The sequence below is a fragment of the Psammomys obesus genome, unplaced genomic scaffold (assembly GCF_907164565.1).
Source record: "Psammomys obesus unplaced genomic scaffold, mPsaObe1.curated_primary_1811, whole genome shotgun sequence".
Classification (NCBI taxonomy): domain Eukaryota; kingdom Metazoa; phylum Chordata; class Mammalia; order Rodentia; family Muridae; genus Psammomys; species Psammomys obesus.
The window spans coordinates 56,819,221-56,841,732 of NW_026591086.1; the positions used below are offsets into that span (position 1 = coordinate 56,819,221).

The following is a 22,512-nucleotide window of genomic DNA, read 5'->3' on the forward strand; positions in this document are numbered from 1 at the left end:
CTCAAAGATGTTGTCATCTTAAAATTAAGAACTTGTATATTTTTGGATAAAATGAAACATTGTGTTTAAAATTAGAGTTGTGGGTCTTCTAAAGCATGAAGAGGCTGAATATACAAACCATCTCAGGGTGTGTACTTTACTGCAAGTATTCTAAGATTAATGCCTGACTGTTTCTGACTACAGTGACACACTGCAGCAGCTGTAAAAGATTATTTCACCCTTAAATCCCTTCTTCACTGTCTGTTAAAGAATGAATTCATCTGACACCAATGAAACTTTTTATAATGAATCATAGCAGAGAATGCGTTTAATGCATTGATGTCCCATGAAATGACTATAGGGGTTGGAGGGGGAATGCACTTTATTCATTTAGGTACCCCCTCACATCCATTTGACATTCCCCATCAAAGGCCTTAATGCCTTTTAGCTCCTGTCCCCTTTGCAGTCTGCTTCCTTCTTCAGTGACTCTACTGGCTCATGTCACAGCCCAGTCCTTCTTTCCTGCTCTGATTAGCCATCACACCACTGCCCTGTCTCCTGAGCGTGTCTCATCCTCCATCCCACCAAGCTCCAGCATTCTGCCCACTGACCAATAATTGCCACTTCAGCATCCCTTATGTAACTGAGACAGCCGCTCCCATCAAGTTGCTATCCAGGATTCCTCTAAGGTCGCAAGCGATGTCGCATTCCCTCCAGCCTGCTGACCATCCCTGGACACCCAGGTGATTTCCCCCTCTTGGTTTGGTTGTTCAGAGCTAGCCCAGGCCTCACAAATGATGTGCACAGACTACTCAGTTTTAGGAAGTCCAATTCCATTCTGATTTTCTGGGGATTCAGGACCGATGCAGTTTGGCAATTTTGGAGATTGCTTAGGTTACCAGAACAGAAAGTCTGGAACCTCTTTCTAGAAACGTCCATGTTCGGCTTTGAGTCAGAGGCTAATGAGGCCAGGCCCAGCTGCAGTAGCCTCTTTCCTGCTCTGCCCTGGCAGCTGCAGTGATGATGATGGCAAGCCCCCTGCAGAGAGCCTGTCTGCGCCCTCACCCTGCAGGAGGTTCACAGGTGTCAGACCGCGGGAGCCAGTGTTAGAGCCCAGGCCGAACTGGTCCAACCCTTTCCACCCTCACTCTCGCAGCCCCTTCTTCGGCTCCTAATGCTATAGGCATAGACACGTACTCTACCCCTCAAACGGAGCGTGACAGAACGCCATTGAGTGTACCAGTACTCTGAACATTATGTGGCTAATGAGAGGGTAGTATTAGTGAAGCTTAAAGACACCCATCCTGTTCAAATGTCACGCAACGTAATTTTGCTTAAAATGTGCACATATAAAAATCATGGAAAGCTTAAGTGACACAGTCAACCACTGCTATCATCTTATTTGTTTTCTGTTTTGACTATTTCAAATATATGCTATTTTCATAATTATAAAATAATGTTACACTTCACCACCTCTCTAAAGATTCTTTCTTAGCTCACCTGAAAACTCAGGTTTGAAAAATATGTTAGTCTTCAACTTGGATGTTTCATTGAATATATCATAGATATTTTAACACAAAATCATATTTTTAATGGCTAAAGATAGCTCATGTGTGTATACATGATATACATGTATATATACCACACATTAATGAATCATGTTCTGTTGGTGGCATTGCTAATGAAGCTGTCCTGAGTATGTTATCTTTAAGTATGTGTATATATAAGTGATTATATTTATAGGATGCCTTTTTTTTGGAGTCGGAGGTCCATACATGTACATTGAATATTTTAATAACCTGCCTGATGTCCTAGGGTTCAACTGACTTCAAAGACATCTTCAGGATACCTTCTCTTTTTGGTGACAGAAAGCTTATGGTTAAGATCCAATGATTCAGAGGTATAATGATTTTGAAGAAAACACTATTTAAGAGTGATATATAACTTTCTTTTCTTTGTATTTTTTTATATTTTTATTTATACTTAAAGCACAATAGCATTAAATCATAGAAGTCCTTTATGCTTAGAAATTATATAAATGACATACTTTGATTTCTTTGGTGGAAAGGCTACTGGATGAACTGAGAAGTTTCAATTTTCTCTGTTGTTTACTCTTATTATTATTATTTTTAGTAGTTGATGCCAGAGAGAATAAGTTAGACTTCTTCCATATATGAGCATGTTGGAAGTGTAGAACATTTAGAGCAGTGCTAGAAATCTTTTTTTGGTTTTTAGTATTTTCTCATTTTTTTGGCCTTGTGTGTGTGTGTGCTTGTGTGTGTGTGTATGTTTGGATGTGTGTATGTGTAATCTTGAGGTTGGTGTTAGGCATCTTCCTTAATATTTTTCTACCTTATTCATTGAGGCAAGGTCTCTTAGTTAATTCAGAGCAGTATTTTTTTTAATACTTTAAATTTATTTTTTATAATTTATTCACTTTACATCCCGATTGTAGCCCCCTCCCTCATCTCCTCAGAGCATTGTTTTCTAATCATGATTTTTCTGAGTTTATTATTACTTCTGTGAATTTCAGTATCATGTGATAGGTAATTTGTGTTTTATCGGTGTGACTTGAGACACGATACTGCCCCAGCGTTTTCAGTTGTAATTGAGTATGTTAGGTGTATGATCTTGACCGTGGCATAGAGATGGAACGGGGCAATTATGGAATAGTGTAACTGGAAATGTGGATTCAGTATAAAACTCCTTTGACCTTGCAGCCGTTAGAACAGAGATGGAGAGTTGATAACCACAGTCACAGGGCAGCATTAGTGGGTTTTTCCAAGGATCAGCTCCCCCAACTTAGTGTTCTTGCTTCCACTGCAGGCGGGGCTGCAGGTACGAAATAAAGACGTTGTAAGGGTACTGATTCCTAAGATATGCTTGATGCTTTTTGACTATTTTACAGTTCCCTACAAGAACGCACTGAGTTACTGCTTACCCCTTGACTATTTTCCAAGTCCATCATCAGTTATGGACAAGAAGCCATGATATGAATGGATTTAGTTATAATGAAAATATCTGATGCTTATTTTGGGAGAACTGGTCATCAAATAACAAACTTTTGGCTGTGACAGTGTTAGCACCCCCATAGTTCCTGATGTCTCCTTGGTCTCTTACCCCCCCCCCCCCAACGTTAACAGCTGTGAGCACTTCAGTGTTTGTCTGTCCAGGCTGGGCTGTCTTCAGGTATGCATTTCTGCTTCCCCTGCTGTGTTTAGGCATCTATCCTAGCTCTGTCTTCTAAGTGGCCATTTGTGAGCGTGCAATAAGGATAGTAATGGTGGCTTTAGGTTTTATATAGATTTGATCACATCATCCTCTTTTATTTCTTTCACTGAATTTATCACCGTTGAACATGACAACCCATAGGTTTGCTCTTTGCTGCCGCCTCCTCTTTAATTGCTGATTGATGTCTTCTGGGTCTTGGTCACTTTTCCAGGCCAAGGTAGGTGACCAATACATTTCTGCTGAGTGGATGCCTTTTGGGTACTCTCAGGGTATTTCTTCTTTCATGCATGTACTTTCTTGCTATCTAGGTTTAGGAGAGCCTCCAAAACTCCTTGTTTAAGAACACACACAAATGTACACACACACACACATTCACATGCACACATACATACACACAGACACACATACATATGCATACACACATACACACGTACTTACACAGTACACACATACACACGTACTTACACAGTACATATTTATACAGTGATATGTGTGTATATATATGTATATATATGCACACACAATTATATATATTTATAAAACAGAGGATACGTTATTATGGAGCCAAATGTGGGTTGTCATGGCTTAGGACCATAGATTCAGCTTATATCAATTTCCGCATCCCAATATAATAACAACTTCATGAAGTTTTTATAGTAAGGGAATAAAGAAAGTTGTAAATCAAGATGCTTTAAAATACATTGCTAGCAACAGCAAGTGGGTTACAAAAGAGGAAGATCTGTTATGTGTCTAGTATGCAATCTGGTGACTTTCCTAGTGTTTAGATTAGTGGAAGCTAGTGGTTTGCTAAGAATACATTTTGAAGGTGTTTGGATAGGCACAAGCATGTAAGGTCAGATGGAGGAGTGGAAAATTACATATATACAAGTGGGAAAAATATATGAGCAGGTTGTATTTATATATTTACAAATATATATGTGTGTATTTGTAACAACAGTGAAAGAAAGAGAGGATATGAATTTGAGAGAGAGAGAGTAACAGGGGTGCATGGGAATGGAGGAAAGGGAAGGGAGAAAGCTATGTAATTATATGTATATATATATATATATGTATGTATTTAAATAAAAACTTGAAAAACCAAATTAAGCAAAAATATTGTAGACCCAAACTAAATCAGCTTTGTGTGCTGGCTAGCTTCATGTCAACTTGACACAGGGTAGAACCATTTGAGAAGAGTGAAACCTATTGGAAAATACCCCTACAAGACTGGCATGTGGGCAAGACTGTGGGGCATTTCCTTGATTGGCAACTGATGAGGTAGAGCTAAGATCGTTATGTGTTATCACCCTGGGCTAGGGAGTTTGGGTGCTACAGGAAATCGAACTAAGCAAACTGTGGGGAGCAAGCCAGTGCGTAGCACCACCACGACGGTCTTCCCATCAGCTCCTGCCTCCAGGCTCCCGCCTTGAGTCCTGCCCGGGCTCCCCTGACAATGGGCTGCAAACTGTGAGCTGAAATAAATCCTTTCCCCTCAAGGTTGCTTTATTACAGCAATAGAAGCCCCAACTAAGACGCTGGAGATGTAGTAAAAATGAAAACAGAAACAAAATCAAAATCTTTCAAAAGCAGGAAACAGTCTTCCACAACTCGTCTTGGTGACTGCCTGGATAATTCAGTAACTCTTGTTCCATACTTACAGCCTTCAGAGGTCCAGGAGAATAAATGTAGGATTTTTCTATATGCTTTCCCCTCATTGCCCACTTAATTGTGTGTTTATGCAATCACTGGTGAGAGACTTCTGGCCCAGTGGTTCCGGGCCCCTCACCACTGCCGGGCCTCAGCCAGCCTTGCTTGCCCACATTTTGCAGAGCCTGGTGCACCATTCTCTCTGGTCTGGTGTCACCAGGGCCTGCTGCATTGACAGCATCGTAGCCACATGCTTAGCCTGCTCCTTCATGTTTACGTAAATAGCCTTGTTGCCTCCTTGACTCTCCATCCAGCACGTTTCTGGACAGAAGTAGCTATTCCAGCTTTCAGTGAACTGAATTATGTATCCTCTAAGTGTCTTTTACATTGTAAAAATATCTAACCCCCGACCCACACACAACTTTCTTATTACAAGAACCTTTATTTTCTTCTCCAATGGGGTAACAAAAAGAAAGATAATAAAGTGGACGCTGCTTGGTTTTGGATGTACGGCACCAGAGGTACTTTTCTTTTATATTGCATTTCTGGGAAACCTAAAATTTTACATTCAGGTTGCACAGAACTCACCTAAATGTCTGCTCATTGCTGTGATGTAGTGTTCCTTTTCTCTCAGTTCTCCTCTCTTCGTCAAGAAAACACGAAACCTTTTATAGATATTAACTCGCAACGACCACAGAGGATGAGATAAATGGGCTCGCAGAATTGCAGGAAGGACAGGCCATTTTCTTGGCGTCATAAAGTATGCCGGCAGCTGGCATGTTCTGTTAATTTCACAATCTCTCAGAGCAGAGTGTTTCCTGGTTTGGGTGCTTCTTGCCATTTGGATGCACTAATCTAATTTAATCCATTAAAAGAATGTGGCCGCATACAACTGGTTGAACTGGTTGTTTCTGTCAGTTCCATCAATGGGAAACTAAGGTAAGGAAAACCTGAGAACTTTTTTTATGTGTGTGTCGTGGTGTTCACATTGTAGAAAAGGCAGTGAAATGAACAGTGCAGGCTTTAGTGGTTCTATAGCAGTGCGTATAAGGTGGTGGAGACTCACCCATACCAGGCACATTCTCCGTGCTTCCTGTGTGTGTATTGTGGCTCTCTGGCTCACGCTTACCAGCTTCCTGCACATCCCAGGACCAGCTGCCTAGGAATGACCCTGTACACAGCGGGTGAGACCTCCCACGTCACTACTGTGGCCCCCGGCCCTTTGATTGGAGCTCTCCCTCAGCTGGGCCCCCTCAGATAGCTCTAGGTGGTGTCCTATTGGCAGCGGAAGATAACCAGCACAGCTCCCATGCCTTTCATCTTGAAAAAAAATCACCACCTCTGCCATGAATTATTTTGGTGATTTGAAAGTTGAGGTCATAGTTCACGTATTTTATTCAAAAGGTAAGTACTAGTAGGGTCGTTCAGTGGTGTTTTCATTGGAAATTATAGCAAGTTAACAACATTCCTTGAATTTTATCTATGGATATAATATATATTGTAGACTTCGACTTTTTAAAACCTACTTGATGTGGGGTTCCTTATGTTTTTTCTCCCTTCTCCACCCCAATCCCTTCTAACATCCCAACACTAGGTGGGACAGAAAGAAGGTTAGTGGGGAGGAGGGTCATAGTTCTCTTTAGCTACTTCCTGCTGGTTAGGATCATTGGGTTCCTATATGCCTCTGCCATCCTTCAAACTCCCAATCCTAGGTATGAGGGAACAACAGTAGGCACAGGATGTAGGTCTCTTTAAGGTGTAGTTCCTTGGAGAGTTTCCACTCTTCCTCATCAGGATACCAGCAGCCCAGTCAAACAGCAACACAGCCAGCAACAGCTCTCTGCTGCAACGGGGGTCAGGGTTCAGTAGAAGCAGCTCAGAGCACTTGAAGCGCTCTCTCTCAGCCTCGTGGGCTCCCATTTATACCTTCTCAGAGTCCACACCAGGATGCTTTTCAGCTGGCAGAAACCACGCCTCCTGCACAAGGCAGTTTCCTGTTGACAAGGATCATGGGCCTTCTCACAAGGCTGCTATAAACAAAGCATTCCCATACTCTACACTTGGGACCAGAACAAAAACAAGTCCACAAAACAGAACCAAAGTTTCCGCTGCACTACACACCTAAGTTTTATAAATGTAGTCATATTATTTTTTTTAATGTAAAATAAAACCTATTAAGGTTTGAAAGTGGGTTTTAGGTGCTAAATTACTGCAGAATTTGAAGGATTTTAGTGTCTTGACTGACTAGGACGTTTTTGGAATAGGGAAAGAGATTCAGAAGCAGGACCTCTGAAAGTGAAGGCACAGAATCACAGAAGCAAGAAGTCTGCTGCTTCAGAGATGAAGAACTCTATTACTGTTTATAACAAACTCACGTGTTCAGATAATAGCATCCCATTTTTCATCCCTCTATCTAGTGCCTAGATTAACTATTGAAATTGTATTTTCTCTCCCCAGAATCTAAAGAGAGAAGAAAATTTTGCCATCTAAATTTATTAACTTGTACTACTAAAGCAGATGGTATGATAGGAAAATATTGATTTTTTTTTTTGTACTGACAGAACAGCTGATAACTTATTTTTGGTTTGACTTAATGTGTAAACTGTGAGTTAGGTCAAGGGATTTTTATGCTATTTTGCACTGGCTTGTCTGGAACTTTACAAATCCAAATATTGGCTTGTATTAAAAAAAAAAGTAAGGAAAAGAAAAAAAAACCCACAATGAATTTAACCCCCTGAGCTTTCACAAGACAGCCACAGATATTATTAAAAAATGTGCTCCCTTTGTGTACGTAACTGAAATCAAGTTCCACCATAAAGCCTGAAGAAGTAACAAACCAAATATACTACTGGGATACCCTCACACATGGCTGTTCTGTGTGAGGGGCCCTCCTCTCTGTTTCCCTGTGGTTGTTTTCAGAGGAAATATCCCTGACTCTTCTGTCTGTGCTGTGTGTCTGTGAATTCCATTCTTCTGTGTGTGCTGTGGCAGCTGAGGTGAGTGAACTCACGTCTCCTCTGTTGCCCACGCTGACTTCTGACTGTCAATGAGCCTGGCTTCAAATTCTGTACGTAACCCAGGCTTGCTTTAACCCTTGCTTTTCATGTGTCAGCCTCACTCCCAAGTACTGCCAAGTACCGCCAAGTACTGCCAAGTACTGCCAAGTACTGGGATTGCAGCTTTATAGTAATGTGTCTGGCTGTGTGCATATGTGCTTATACTCATGCCAGAGGTCAATGTCAAGTGTCTCAGTCAGTTACTCTCCTTCTTAATTTTGAGTCAGGGTCTCTCACTGAACCTGGAACCCACACATGGGTGGGCTCTGTCCCCACCCTTAACACTGAAGTTACAGATGCTTGCTGCCACACTTGTCTGTAAGAGTGCTGTGTTAAGTTTGCTCTCTCTCTCCTCAAACCGCAAGTTACAGCTTTGGTGTTTGACCTATGCTTGGATGACAAGAACGTTACTAAGTATTCCATCTCCTGGGCCCAGAGGCTTTCTGCTTCATGTGTGCGTAATGTGGCAGTTTGAATAGGAGCGGTTCCCCAGTGGCGTTCCTCGGGTAGGTTGAGGAGGTGTGGGCACCCTGGCAGGAGGCAAGTCCCTCACTCAGGACACTCCCAGCTCACTCTCTCTGTCTGCTGCTTGTGGTTCCAGATGGGAGCTCTTAGCACTCAGGTTCCAGCTCCAGCCTCGCATCTGCCTCGCGGACTTGCAGTCTCCACAGTTATGGATTCCAGTCCTCTGGAACCACCATGCAGATAAATCCTTTCTGAGCTGCCTTGTTCTCGGTGTTGTACCACAGCCACGGAAGCAGAACTAAAACACACGCATAAACCAACAATGGGCTCAGTTTTGCATTTTAAAGACTAGAAGGAGGAGCCAGCACTCACTGTACATTTTCTGCCTGCTTCTCTGCTTACTGCTGTTTGGAGATTGATCACATCAGAAATCCTCAGTTTCTGTTTGTTGCACTCTGACTTTGTATTGAGTTAGACTAGTAGGCCTGCTTCTCTTGGTGGTGGGCATATTAGTTCCAAGTACAAACAGGTGTGTTGTTCACGTCCTCATGTACACAGAGGAGAGCGTTTTCCCTGAGACACGCAGCTTGGGTATCATTGCTTGACATTTGATTCTTGTATTACTTTTACTAGATATTAGCAGACTGTCCCTTCATTCATACCTCCATCAGTCCGGTATGAGCGTGTTCGTACCAAGTTGGTCTTTGTGGAGTTTTAATTTTATTGTTAATCTGGCACATTTGAAGTAGTATCTATTCTATTATTTATTCTCAGATCCTTGACAACTAATAAGGTTAAACAAATTTTCGTGTGGTTATTAGTTATTTAAGTTTTCACTTCAATATGCTATTTTCAGAGCCTTTACCTGTTTTGATAATTCATAATTCTTTTTCTATTCATTTTTAAGAATTCACTAGAACTATTAATTTATCTCTCTTACTCACTTTCTTTATAAAGATACACTTTGTCAACCTGAGGCCAGTAGGACAATCCCTGAAAGTTTTACTCTTCACTCATTTCTTTCATTTGTTCTTTTGTGACAACTGACTATTATGGTTTTATGAACTACACACCACTAGTTTATGAGTGTGTACCAGCCAGGTTAGAGTCCAGAGTTACACTTGTTGAGGGCTGCTCACACGTTGAATTTGTAAATTCATCACTGAGAAGTTGTATTTGGGGGCAGAGTGGGTGTGGGGGTGATAAGAATGCCATGGGGCAATTTTATGTCCACATCCCCAGGAAGTGTGTCATATTGTCTGTGGTCATGCCTCTCCTGGGAGGTAGTCCTTGCTTTGAACTATTGTCCTCAGATAATTGGGAGTTCTCATAGCTAAAACTTTCCATCTAATTGTAATTAACAGTTTTTTTTTTTTTTCTGAGACAGAATTTGGCCTAGAGACCGGCTGGCATTGAATTCGTAGCCGTCCCCCTGCCTCTGCTTCCTGAGCTCTCTGTTTAAAGCTGTGCATCAGCATGTCTTTAAAAGCATTATTTTCGTTGGATATGGTGCCAAACACCTATTAACAGTAACACTTGGGAGGTGGAGACAGGAGGATTAGGAATTTAATGCCAAACTTAGCTACGTACTGAATTTGAGGCCAGTCTAGGCTGTAGAAGTATTTGCTTCAAAAACAAACAAACAAAAAAAACCAAACCATACCAACCAATTGGCCAACTGACTGATCAAAAAAGGACAAAATTAAAATAAAAAAATAAAAACCCCAAATAAACTCAAAAGTCAATAAAATAAATGCTTTAGTATATATATGTGTGTGTGTGTTGTTAATACACTATATATATATATATTTGTATTATACACTATATATATACCTATATATATATATATACCTATATATATATATATATATATATATATATAGTGTATTAACAACAGTAGCCTTTTGCTGTGTGGGCTACCCATCTCTCAAACCATTAATTTAAAGGGGTCTGTGTATTCCTGTCTGTGGAGGGTACTGGTGATGTTCTCCCATACCAGGGCCTTTCTACCCCTCTACTGCAGTTTGCCGTGGGCAGTTGGAGTCCAAAAACATTAAATAGAAGAATTCCAGAATAAAGATTGCAGGCGTTTTCAGTTGCACACCATTTTGAATAGTGTAACGTTTCACTTTGGGTCAGGATGTCATCTTCCCTTCCCCCACAGTATCCGTGCTGGATATACTGTCTTTCTATTGGTCCTCGGGCAGTTTCCTCAGATATCAGATCAACCATCTCAGTGTCACAATATTTCTATTTAAATACTCTTCAGTTTATTTAATGCTGGCCCCAGTGTACAAGCGTTAGGATGCTGGTGATTCAGACATACCAAAGAGAAGCTTAAAACGCCTTCTTTTGAGTAAAAAGAATGGACACTCTTGACTTGATAAGGTAAGAGAAAAAAATGTTCAGGTTGCTAAGATCTGTGGTAAGGAGTCTTTTGGCTGAGAAATTGTCAGGCAAAGAAATCTGTGTTAATTTTGCAGTCTTGCCTCAAACTGCAAGTTACAGCTCTGGTATGTGAAGGATGCTTAGGTGAGATGGAAAATACAAAAAAAATTATTTGTGGTTGAGAAAATGACCGGACAATGTATTCTGACTAGCAACATGTGTTGTGTCTGAGAGCATTAGGTCAGTGTGAAGAGTTCATCACCTGATCTCTAACATTAGTGGTAACAAACCATTTATTGCATGAAAGAGTGAATTACAAAGACTCAGGAACAGATGTGGGCTGAGAGACAGAAGAGTCGCTGGAGAGGCTGCGAGACAAGAAGGCAGAAAAGGATTTGCTGACATGCCTAGGGGAGAGGTGAAGAACATACTGATAAGTGTTAGCTGGAAGGACTCCCTGAGTTATCCACAGAGGGAGGAGAGTGAAGACAGCAGGCAGCACCGGCAGTGTGAAGGCTTCCAAAAGTTTTTGCTTTGTTTCAAACTGCACAGATATGACAGAACAGAGTTAGGGACGTAACCCTCAGAGGGATAGGGATTGGCACACCGCAACCAACCTATCCGCTCACTAATGATTGCAAGCCTCTGTGGTAGCGTTTGAGTTGAAAAGAAAGTTAGAACACCCTTGGTCATAGTGCTCTTTCTAAAATGTTTCTGCCAAAAGACCTCGAAATGTTGAGGCCATCTGAACGTCCACCTTGTCAGCCTTTGAAATCTCACCACCCATGTCTTCATGGCTTAAGGGTCTAAAATCTAAAGTGAATAGAATAGTTGTCCTCCTAAACCATCACCTGAAGGTCAGGATGAGGCATCGTGTCACCTCACGTTAGCTCACAAGAATGGTAAAAACAGAACAGTTAGGTGTTCAAGAGAAAGAAAGAGAAGGGAGGAAGGACGGGAAAGAACAAACATTCATATAACAGTTACTACAGTATATTGTATTTATTTTATTGTTTTTTTGTATTAGTTTCTTACTGTGCCCAATTTACATAGTCAGCTCTGCTGTAGGTGTGGATATGTATGTATAGGAAAAACAATATTTGTGGGCATGGGTACTATTTTTGGGTACAGTCACCTGTTGGTTTCCCCCAATAGATAGGAGGGATAATTGCTTATTGAGAGCCTTGAACCAGTAGACATTAACTAGAAGCTGACCTATGAACTGGTTACTCTATTGCAATCTAAATACTTACAAATCATGGAAACACCAATTTCTAGTTACTTTCTAAAGGAAGCAAAGGTGTTCGTTATGAGGAAGTAAATGATAGACAGTATAGTTTTAGCAGCAGAATTAAGAACCGGAGACCTAGGCTGTTGACACAGAGACAGTGTTCTGAGAAGGTGAAATGGTGCCGCGAACAGTGTGCGCTTTGAGCAGCAAACATTTGGTGCTCATTTCTCTGTGTTGTTTTTGGGGAGGATTTTTTCAAAGCTCCCCTCTTCTGTCACTCCTTCATCTCGACACCTGTTTTCTGGAGTGGGAGGGAGGGTGTCTGCCTCTGTGTGCTGGAGCTCATGAAGCAGAGCCTTGGAAGGGACTGAGAACCATGGGGCAGCAGGTTCCTTTACAGAACCGGTTTTGCAGTTTCCTTTTATCTTCATAATGACAAAGCTCAAAATACGGGCCTGTTTTGCCCAATTTGAGACTCTGCATGTCAGCAATGTTCTCTGGGGCAGTAGGGACTTTAGTCTTCTGTTGCATCATGTCTCAATAGATGACTTTTAGCCCAACTGGTGATTAGTAATTCCTGATTATTAATGGGTGATGTGACACAACTTAGATAGCTTGGAGATAAAAATCATTGTTCACTACATTAAACTGAACTCTAGTGCAGACGGCCGTGGGTTTACCCAGCCAATCACATAAAGAAATGTTGCCTTTCCCAAGTGCTACCAGTCAAAATTATTTCTTGGTAACATAAAATTGTATGTCCTCCTTGTGTATGGTACTGTGAAAAATAAATGATCAAAGAGACTCAAAGGGAAGCACGGGGTAGGAGTTTAAATTTTGCATTTCTTTTTTTTAAATCTAAATGTTATATTGCTCTGTAATGTAGATTATTTTGTTGCTAAACCTTTGGATTTCTTTTCTATTTTTTAAACGCAGTTATCCAGTGTGCACTCATGGTTGAAGATTTAGGAAGCAGTGTGAAGAGCTGGCTATAGTTCTGTGAGGAGCGCAAACATACTGGGGGTTTGTTTTGTTCACTTATTTTGCGTGCGGATGTGTGGGTGCATGGGTGCCATGGTGCGTGTGGAGGTCAGGGGACAATGTGTGGGACTCACATCTCTCTTTCTACCAGTTGGGATTCGGACCCTGATCTCGGCTGTTCAGCAGGTGCCTGTACTCACTGAGCCATCTCTCTGGACTTGAGCCTTGCATCTTTGTTTCTATCCTCATGTCTTTCCCCAAATGCCTTAGCTCCTGTGAAGTCGAGTGTTTCATTTTAATAATCCACACTCAGAACCGTTCTGATGACCAGCCGAGGTGACTTCTGTATTGACAGTGGATCATCAGCGATCTGACATTTTTCTTAGCCTGCTAAGATGGGTTACGGTGTTCAAGAAAATTTTACAAAAAGTAAAGGCAAAACAGAAGGAAAAGAGAAAGTAGGCAAAAGAGTAGTCCACTTCTCTGTTAGTGCCTCCCCCGTTGACCCTTCTCCGTGAACTTCAGCTCTGAGCCTCCTTATGTCTCTCGTGACGTCAGTCACTGTCCCTACCCTGTGCCTTCTGTCATGCTGGGCTGTGTCTCTGAGTTAGCTTGCCTGTCACTTGCTCCTCTTCACCCTTAGTGAAAGAGTGGGATGTAAGGAGGATGCCAGAAGGTCGCACTCTTTTAGGGGTCCACACTGGGGAAGCTGATCTTAAATCTCATATCTGGTCTAAGAATTCCCAAATACATGGATGGAAGATAGTACCACTTCTGTGTCCCATGTTTATTATCACTTAATTCTTTCTCAGACTGCAAAATGGAGGCTTCTTTTGTCATGGATGAGAGAAATAGAGCCTCACAGCCTAGACAAATGGTGTTCAAGGTCGCACGAGCGCATGATGGTAGAACTTAGGCCACGCTGGCTCCACTGTTATAGTTCCATGAGGTGACACAGATTCATTCTTCAGGGAGCCCAACACTGAAAGATTTTCTCATGTCATCTTACTCAATCTGTTCAATAACCTAGCGAAATAGACCGTATTACCTATCCATCCATCCTTCTTTTATTTCATAAATACATACACTAAAGGATGGAGAGGAAATTCTAGCAGGATGTCAGTTAGTAAAGATAGGGTAGGATTTGAAATCAGATAGCTGAATTCTAGATTCTGTGGTATTCATAATTATATTTTATTGCAGGGAGACAATATGTTTCTATGTTTGTGTTACCTATCTGTGTACATATGTATAATAAACATACTTATACATATATATTTGGCTATAGCTGTATGTCTGTTTACTTGTCCATCTTATTTACTGCTGTATTTCCAGCACATAGTATAATGCCCAGCAAACAGTAGCTATCCAAAATCATTTTCTGGATGAATGGATTAATATGATCTATATCCTTGTAAGACACATATGACAGGAAGTGAGCTATCAAACTACAATCACTCAAGATGTATTATCTTATGAAATGACTCCTTCTGGTGGTACAGGGGGGAAGATCCATGGATAAACCAAAGACTTGGACTGGCAGTAGTCATGCTATCAGCTCTGAGTCCATAGAGTTAGAGGGAAAGATTACTTAAAGGACAGGAACAGACCTAGACTGTCAGGTGACAGGGACACAGGTTCTAGAAGGAACAGCCTTTATTTCCTCCTTCTAGCATCATACCAAACTCTCAAGCACCAGCCTCAACTGTATGCAGGGGTAGGGAGCATCATGGGAAGGTCCACATTGGTCAGCTTCAAGGACAGACAGTATGGTGGAGAAAACGGGAAGGTTGTGATCTGGCAGAAGAGCACAGCTTGCCATCTCTCTCCTAGTGCCTGCTGCTTCAAGCTCATCATTTTTTCATTACATGCTGTTGAGCTTCTGACCGGGTTCACCACACATGCTGGGAGGAGCCAAGCAGGAAGGAAAGTTTAAGAGTCTAAGTAACTGGCTAGTGATGGAAACTACGAGGAAGGAATGGCACATAGCTTGTGTTAATTCTGTCAGGCATTTGTAAATGTTCTGGGGCTGGAAGAAATCCTGGGTATTTTGTCCTGTGTAATCTAATAGTGCTTGCTTTGATCTGTTACTTGACAGACTGGGTTTCCCTGAAGCAGAAGCTAAGCTGAACTGTTAGCATCTCCTTTTCCTCAAGGATTTGCCTACTCTTTATTTAGTTCCTACAGGTGTGGATGGTCAGTGGACAGAATTATGTGGTGGCCCTGGAGTCATGGCCCACGGTTAAGTCTGGTCATCCCTTTTATGCTTTCTACAGAGTTACTAATGTCCCCTCCCTGGGTTGCATCTTTTCACAGGAAACATGCTTACGACTAGCTTTGACTTCTGGAAAGTTCCTCTTCTTACCCTTTGTCTCAATTGAGGGCATTGTATGCAAGCATGCTTCTGGAAGCATCCCAACTTCAATAGTTCTCTGGATCACAGGTCATTTCATTATCTCTCACTTTTTTCATATTAAGGAGATCATCTTAAATTAACAAATTAAGGGGCTGGAAAGATGATTCAGTAGTTAAAAGCATGTTTCTTGTAGAGGATCTAGGTTTGGTTTTCTGTATTCACACGACAGCTCACAATTGTCTAACTCCAGCTGAAGGGGCTCTGACACATTCTTCTGGCTGCACAGGCACCATGCAAGCACATGGCACAAATGCAGCAAAACACTTACACGCATAAAATAAAAATAAGCAAAATTAAAAAAATTGTCAAATGAAATTGTATATATTTATGGTGCATCATAATATCTCTTAAATATGAACGCTGGGATGAGTAGCTAATCAAGCTGATAGCCATAAGCATTTTCTCACCTACTTCTCATTTCTCTGTGGTGAGAACCTATAAAATCTAATCTTTTATATTTCTCTTATGCTTCAAGCTCCTACCTTAGCTAAGTCTTTTGTTCAACTCTTGGTATGAGTTTCTTTTTTGTTTCCCATTTCCCCTTCCAATGTTCGAGCTTATCACTGTTTTGGAATCTGAAAGGAGGAACACACCTTCTAAACAACCCAGACATGCTGCGATCCTTTAGAGAGACTGAATTCTGTAAAACACTTTTGAACCCTGCTGTTTGAGCCCACGGTGCTGATTAAGGTGTGGATAATGACAGTAGGTAGATCTTCTTAGCATCACTTGTTCTCTCACCCGCTCACTTACTCTTCCCAGTTGTCATTCCTTCCAAGAACATTTATTGAATGAATCCCAATTGCTAGGTGCCGGCAAATTAGAGAGCAGCGGGCCTGCCTGTACCTTCACCCTCATGAGACATATTCCTGGAGAAGATGTGTGAACAATGTCTGTCTTACAGGATGCCTGCTGGATAGGTTGAAGCCTGCTCAGTGTTCATGGTCTGAGTGGTAGAGTGAGGCCTATTATGTTGGGGACAAGCATTAGATCTGGTTTTCAGAACTTCAAACAGCAGCAAAAATAACAAAACCAGCACACAGAGAAACAAAGTCCCTTAAAATGTGGCATTGAGCGGTAGCTTAAGACTTACTTTACTTACAGGTAATAAACATGAGAGTAGATTTCTTTTTAAAAAGTTTGACAGAGATCTTCTGGAGGAAGAACATTTTCCTAAGTCCTTTAAATACACACACACACACACACACACACACACACACACACACACACACTAATATATATTTTACAATATATATGTGCATGCGCATATAATATAAATGTGTATTCTTTCAGAGTTCTGTTTGTGTTTTGGTCATATTTACCCAGATGTAGCCCCCATTTTCTATTTTAGTCACTGCTCTATTCCTGTGATGTGACGCTGTAACCAAGATAACACTGATAAAACGAAACATTAAATCTAGGGCTCAGGGTCCCACAGGGCAGTAGAGTCCATGACCATCGTGGCAGGAATCAGACAATCCTGGTGCTGGCAGTGGGGGAGGGAGTCCATAGGGCTTTTGAAAGCTCAAAGCCATCCCGAGTGACACCTCTTCTCCAGTAAGGCCACACCCCCTCTTCCTTCCCAAGCAGTTCCACTCCCTGGTGACTGAGCTTTCAAACTGTAAGCCTATTGGTACCAATCTCCTTCAAACTACGGCAGCTGTCCACCAAAATGTGTGTCTTTTCACTTTTAAGCCATCAAAACTAATTTATGGTGCCCCAAACATCCTCACATGTATGGTCTTGTTGCATTGGATTATGGCAGACCTGCCAGGGGCTGCACTCCAGAGCCGGCCACCTGTCTTCCACATTAGCTAACTCTGCCAGTAGATCTCTTGTTGAGCTTTCAATGTTCTGATTTCTTTCTTTGCCTTTTAGTGCCAAGAAAATACACATTTTAAGGATAAAGGGTGGAGTCGCTCTCTCTCACACATCTAGACTCACCTTTGCCTCCGCTGCCACACAGACTGGCCATGTTCTTGATGGGGAGGGCTTCCTCCACTGTGTGGCGCCAGGCCTGGGCTAGGATTGTGAGTTATTGATAGAGCAAGCCGAGCCGTGAAAAGACTGTTTACAGGGTTCATCCATGGCCTCTGCTTCATTTCCCACTCCATGTCCCTGCTTTGAGTTCCTGCCTTGGCTTCTCTCCACGACAGACTCTAACCTGTAAACAAACAGACCCTCTTCTAGCTTTTAGTCAGTGTTTTATCATCACAACAAAAAAACCAGGACAACTCCTTTTCTCTGCCAACACATTTAGCTAGCCAGATTGTGGTGATCTGTCTTGTTCAAACCTTGATTTTGGAATTTGACTTAAAAAAATCTCTAAAGAAACTTTATTTCAATTCCTTTTGCTGTTAAATAGCTTTTATCCCCTAATAAATCTATGGCATTTTATCTGGCCCAAAGCTTCTATAAATTCGTGTATTAGATGGCTGAGCCATGTGATGTAAAATTTTAAGGCTGTCCTGCTGGCTTCAGGAGTTTAATTCTGTAATTGTTGAAATTAATGTAGTCTGACAGTGTCATGATTTCCCTTCCTTTTCCCCGTCTCTGGTTTGAGGCACTATGTTGGGGTGAATATATTGTTACTGAAAACATCACAATAATTGCATTAACAAATTGAGCATCACAAAATACTTCCTAAAATTAACATAATACTGGGTCAAAAATGAACATTTCTGTTGTCAACTCCTTTGAAAGCTGTTCCATGACTGTGAATGGCATTTGTCAGCAGCTGCCCCCCGCCCCCCACTCCCGCAAATACAATTGAGGAGGCCCTCTCTTCCTAGGTAACTAAATCAATGCTGGTTACAACATATTTAACAGTAACATGTAATTAAAAACCAGTGGCTGGCTCTCTAATCACCTCCCCTCCCGCTGAGGGGGGCAGCCTTACCAGGCCACAGAAGAAGACAATGATGAGACCTGATAGGCTAGGGTCAGATGGAAGGGGAGGAGGACTTTCCCTATCAGTGGACTCAGGAAGGGCATAGGGGGAGAAGAGGAAGGGAGGGTGGGATTGGGAAAAGACGAGGGAGGGGGCCACAGCCAGGGTACAAATTGAATAAATTGTAATAACTGATACTAATAAAAAATTCCAAAAAAATCCAACCAGTCTTAACTTTGAGGCATGTAACGATAATGTATAAGTGGATATCTGAGTGTATTGTATATCACATGCCTTTCTGAGGGAGCTTGCTCCCTGTCTCCTCCTTCTTTGCCTCCTTCTGTGTCAGTTAGTTGCCACAGTGATCAAAATAGCCTGGTGGCTTCACTGCACAGATGCGTTCTCTCAGAGTCCTTGTTTCTTTCCAGTTGAGTGCCCATATGGCCTTTTCATGGGAGATAGGTGTGGCTGACAGACAGAGACTCCTTTCCTTGCCTCCTCTTCTGCCTCTAGTTTCCTGTCCTAACTTCCTTTGACAATGAACAGCCATATGGAAGTGTTCCTCTCAACTTGCCTTTTGGTCAGGGTGTTTGTTTCAGCAATAGAAACCCTGACTAAGACACCTCCTGAACGTCACATCTCTAAATGCTATGACATCAGTCAGGGAGGGCATCAGCACACAAATTTGGAAGTACCACAAATGGTAACATCTGGGAGTGTGGCCTCTCTAGACTATTCAGAGTAATTCAAGGCTTCCGGCTTCCGGTTGAGTTTGGTCAGAGGGAAGCATCATCAGGCAACATAGAGGGGGAGATAGGAGTGCTAAGGGCTGGCTGGACCCATGATCCAAGGCCTTTAGGCTACCTCCTGTGACTTCTGGGCAGTGTAACTTCTGGGCTATTCTTTCCCTGTGTTAGTGATAGCCCTCTGGCTGGACATTGCAACACCCCCAAACTTTCCTGCCTTATCTTTTTAGGAAATCCTGTTACTATCTGTCTGTCATTATTCAACTTTCTCCTATTTCCTTCTGTACTCTTTCTTGATGTAGTCAATTTAAAATGTTAAGAATTGAGCATCTTAGGACATTTTGTCTAACTGACTTGGGAGCTAGTAAAGAAGTGGCCTAACTCTCCCATGGCTTTCACAGCCGCCCAGCCCCTTTACCACATGAGCAAACCACGGCAAAGCAGGGGTGTCTAGGTAGCAGCAGAGATGGGTGCTGCTCCGTTGGGGAGCTAGTCCGACATGCTCCTACTTCTTGATTGACTAAGAGCAGTTAAAGTCAGGCAGAAGCTTTGGGGGAAAATAATTATAGATAATTCTCTCTCTACCCGGCAATTATCTAAATTATCTGTCCAACATTTTTTCATGATTTGATTTTTAAAAGATTATTCATGAGGGCAAAGTGCAGTGTCCATCCTGGAACACTGCTATGTGATCTCCCCATCCACTAAGTGCCTCTTAGACTTTGGTTTCCTTGCTTATGGCTTGTTCCATCTATTTGTAGAGCTGCAGCTCTGATTCTGCTTGTCTTTAGACAGTTTGCTATCCCAGGAAATAAGAACAGTTCTCCTGATAACTTATAATCAATACTTGTTGAGTGAGAGTCGTTTGAATTTTGATGGTAGAGGAAAAGGTAGACCTTAGTGTACGTTTACCGTGGGCATTCCCAGCAAGGGGACCATTGGGGTTTATGGCCTTTTGCTGACAGGACTGCAGAAGTAGTCAGGCGGAGGGTGAGTGGCCTGACCTTGGGGAGCCTGCCCAGACACCAACATGCAGTGGCAGGCTCTGAGATGGTACGGAGGAACCTTATTGGTCTCCCGTACCTGTATAATGTGCTCTGTTTCCGGGAACGCTCGGATTGCATCACCCAACTCAGGTGTCTGTGTAGTGACCTCTCAGCTTGGACACTCCCCACCCTGCATCCTCACCCAGGGCTGGACCCTTGGGAGGAGGACCAAAAATTTGCCATTTATCAGACAGCACATAGTGAGGCATGATGCAAGCAGTAAGGAATGCCAGGGGTAATCTGGTGGCCTGAAGAGGCTTGTAGGCTAAGAGGTGGGTTCCAGAGATCTGTATTAGAGAGACGACGGTGTGTGTCACCGTCTCCTAAAGAGCAGTGGAAGGATAAATCGGAAGCTGTAAGATGCAGCTGCCATGGGAGATGATGCTTGAGAGTGGTACTCACAGCTAAGATACTCCTGCGGTGTTGGGTTGTCATGTAAAAGAGATGACTGAAACATTACTGCATCTTCCCTTTCAAAAGGAAAAAGCCCGGTCAACTTCGGTTTTAATATTAATTTTCCTTTTTGATGGTAAATTATTGTTTCAAGTTTATGATAGGTTTTTGATGAACTATAAATAATAGAATGTAGACTTAAACATTGCTCATATTCTGAAGTACTGATCATGCAGTGATAGAATGATTAGTTAAAAATAAGATTATTTTCCCCCACAGGAGACTAGAAAACATTAATCAAATTTCTTATTTAAAACTTCAAAAAACAATCTGAAGTGAATAGGGTTTCCTTCCTAGCCATTTTATGATATAACAGAGAATAAATTGATTTCTTTCTTAACAAGGCACAAGCCACATAAGCCAAAAATCCAAATAAAGGCCTTGAAATGGACTTTAATAATCCCCAGCCTCAGAGCAGCCACAGATATCTGTGTTGAAAGGTGATGAACAGCATATTTTGTGGCATAAAAGAAACTTCATTTTGCTGAGTCTGGAGATTAATGCGACAGGAAATTAAAGACCGCAGTGAAGCTCCAAGAAGAAGGGAGCAAAACCTATTGGTGCAAGGCAGGTGTCCAACCAATGGGTTACGGAGACCAGGGAAGCCAGCAGCAGCACCGAACTCTCTCTAACGAAAATCGCCCACCTTGGTTAAGAGCACTGGCTGCTCTACCACACGTCCTGGGCTCAGTGCCCAGCGCCCACGTGGTGGCTCCCAACTGTCTGCAGCCATGGATCTATGGGATCCAGTGCCATTTTCTGCTGTGCAGTCATACATTCAGACAAACTTCCACACACATAACAAACCCTGAAAAAAATCACAGGAAAAAATTGCCCCTGAAATAAGACCGGATAAATGCGCTTGGCTCTTTAACCTCCTTCCTTGAGAACTATCTCTCAGAACACTGCTCTTTAAATGGTAGCACGTTATTCGGTTCTAGCAACTAGTAATTGCCGCGAAGTCTGAATTAGTATGCAATAATAAAAATGAACTTATTTATAGAGAATTATTGTGTTAGGGAATTTTAGATGAATAATTAGCACTCAAAACTTGAGACCTTTACAGCATAATTTCTTGCATTTTTTGAGACTTTTTTCATTTACCTGGAAGCATGATTCAACCCATACAGTTTAAGGATGGGATTCTTTCTCGTGGAGGGGAGAGGACTCTTCATGCGGCTTGTGTATTTAGTGAGACATTCTACAGATGAGCTTGGTGAAGAGTATCAAATTAGGATCTTCTATAGCATATTTTTTGTGTCTTTAAATTGTCAAATTGAATGTTGTGAATGTTGAAGGGATAGAATTTGATCATGTCCTATAGTTTAGTATTCATGATTTATAAGATATATTTCTTTGTTAAGGAACACCTTATTTTTGCAAGCCATGCTTATTTTCTAAACATTCTGATCCCCCCCTCTATCTCTTGCACACACACACACATACACACACACACAGAGAGAGACACACAACTACAGTTTTCAATATTAATGTGTTGTTTCTTTGGTCCTAACAGGATGGAGCCATGAGCAGAGAGGCGGAGATGGATGGGAGCATGGCTCACCTCGACTCCATCATAGGAAATGTGATAGTAGCCATTTAGTAAATAGCCTATGATGAGGCGGCCTCATGCAGTCATGCCCACAGCCTGGGCTGTGCTGAGCACACACTCCAGAACAGCACAGCCTGTCCCCTCTCCTCACGCAGGGCCGTGCACGTAGCAGCCGAAACGCCTTCCCGACACCTGCAGTTGATTTCAGCACTGGTGTTGACAGGGTTGACACGCAGACACTATTTTTCTTTCTGTTTTTGGTTGTGAGGTTGTCCTCTGAATCACACGCATGCTGGACAAATGTCAACACTGCTGTGTCCTCAGTCCCCAGCTCCGTATTTATTTTGAGACAGTGTCTGGCTGACCTGGAGCTACTGATGTAGCCCAGCATGACCTCAAACTTGTGATTCTCCTGCCTCAGTTGCCTAAGC

General features: G+C 42.1%; 1 protein-coding gene across 1 annotated transcript in view; it reads left to right on the forward strand.

The window, feature by feature from the left end:
• Hs6st3 (heparan sulfate 6-O-sulfotransferase 3) overlaps positions 1–22,512 on the forward strand; it is a 713,852-nt gene that overhangs the window by 117,988 nt on the left and 573,352 nt on the right. The window lies entirely within an intron of this gene.